Genomic DNA, 2,238 nt, shown 5'->3' with positions numbered 1-2,238 from the left:
TTTCTTTTCTCCTTAGGAAGCATTCAGTTTATCCAGCATAAAAAGGAGTTTGTCCATGTCTTAGTGTGAACAATACCGAATTCCCTTCTTTTTAGTGGTCCCTAGGGATCAGTGGTTCCCAAGGAGTATGTGAATGGAGAAGAATCATGGGATGATTGAGCACAGAGTCGGTCTCTGGTCATCTAGTCAGGAAAGGAGGTGGGTGCCACTGGGTGCTGGAGGGAAAAGCCAGACAAGGACAAATACTGAGGGTGAGGAGTCCAAAGTTCTATCAGCAGAAACTTAGGAACTGACCACAGGTCAAATTTGTAAAAGAAGTCCTGCATTCAGCTAGGGGTCATCTGAAAACCCGTAAGAGTGGTGGTGGTCCTAGAACAGAGGAAAGTAAAAAGAAAGCAGGAATAAGCAAGGTTGGGAGGATATCTTAATTATTTTCAAAACCAAGGAAATGTACTACCCAACCAAGATATATCACAGTCATTTAATTAAACTCTAGACTTTTGTAGAAGTTAGTGCACAGGGAAGTTTTGATGCAGTTAGGTGCTAAAGAGCACCAACCCAGAATATGAACTAATGGACCACCTTGATAGGTAATGGAAGCCCTATGATAGAGCTTTACAATGCCATACACACAGGTTTCTGGGTCCCTCCAGAATCTGGCCAGTGGCCCAACCAATGTTTCTTGTTATTTTGCAACACACACATCTGAGAAGGTAGCCCTTCAGTTGAGGGTTGGCCCTAATTGCTTCCTTGGTAGATAAGTATCTTTTAATGTTAGAAGCCTTAAAACAAAGGATAGGCATGTTTAAGAGCATTAAACCCACATGATTACTATTTGCTTTAAGGAATCTATGCACCTGGGGGGTGGGGCAGGGCATCATTGTATAGCCCAAGCTGGCCTCAAACTCTCAATCCTCCTGCCTCAGCCGCTCCAGTTCTGAGATTATGGTTGTGCCCCACCACACCTGATTGTAATTTGTGTTGAAGGCCTTGATATATGGAAGAAAATTTATTAGAGTAACAAGCTTGTTTTGTAACACCAACTAAAAAGTGTTGAGTATTTAAGGATAGAGGCTCAGGAAAAGCATCGGTCCTGCCCACTCTGCTGTCAGTATCCACATCTAGGTTGTCTTCTTGTCTGACCTGGCTTCAGGATTGCTCCCAGCCCCTATAGGAAACATGGGAGGTTTCCAGGTTCGGACCGCTCAATGTTTGCTACTGCTTTCTGTGACCAGATACTTTGCTTATACCCTGATCTCAAGTCTCAGTTCCTGTGAACTTCCTGATCACCTGCTTAGTTTGACCACAGCCTGACTTTAATCTGAGGAGTCCCAGGTTCTCCCTTTATAAAGCTTCTGTATCTGGTATTTCTGCCTCCACCATCACTGCTCATAACCAGACTGCTGAAAGTTTAGGAGACATAGGAAGTGGTTTTGAAGTGTTTGGATTCCCAAGAGAAGGTGGAAGCAGAAGCGTCTACAGTTTAAGGGGCTGCTGGTAGAACTTTTTTTGGCAAGGGAGGCCACTGCACAATTGTAAGTAGAGAAATCTGCAGGAGAGATTTTAAGAGAGAATATGGTCCCAGAGGAGGCACAAGATGATATGAAATAATTTAGCAAAGATACACCCAGGGAGATCCTGAAGCTCAGAAACGTTTACCTCAAGTCATGCGGGAGGGGGCACCACTGGAAGTCTACAATCTCGTGAAGTCATGTTTGAACAAATGATGCTGGAGGTTTGGAGGGCAGAGAGAAGGCCTAGGTATCCTGGGGCCACAGCCAGGTGCAGGGAAAGTTTCTGCCAAAGCAGTTCACAGAGCCTCTCATATCTGTAGACATGGCATGGCAGATATGTCTGAACCAAATGGCCCTGACACTTGGTGAAGAGCCAGACCCTAGTGAAGGCTGATTAATGGGCCCTCATCAGCCTAGGCTATAGGGAAGGCTCCAGTAGTATGCCTTAAGGCTCAGTCTGGGCCTGTGTTCTGTCTGATATTTTTATTGACAAGTGATTGAGGCAGCAGGCTTCTCAAGTTTGCAGGTGCTAGAGCTAGGAGGGGCAGTTAATACTTTGCATGAAGGACTCAGGATTCAAAGCGATTTCAACAGGCTGGAACACTGGGCTGGAACCAACAAGATTAAATTTAACAGGGATAAATGTAGAGTCCTGCACTTGGGTTAAAACAAAATCAATGACATAAGTACCGGGTGAGGGGTGGGCCCGGCTTGACAGCAGTTC

Source organism: Castor canadensis, chromosome 7, assembly GCF_047511655.1.
Source record: "Castor canadensis chromosome 7, mCasCan1.hap1v2, whole genome shotgun sequence".
Lineage (NCBI taxonomy): Eukaryota > Metazoa > Chordata > Mammalia > Rodentia > Castoridae > Castor > Castor canadensis.
Note: the sequence above shows the minus strand (reverse complement) of the source record.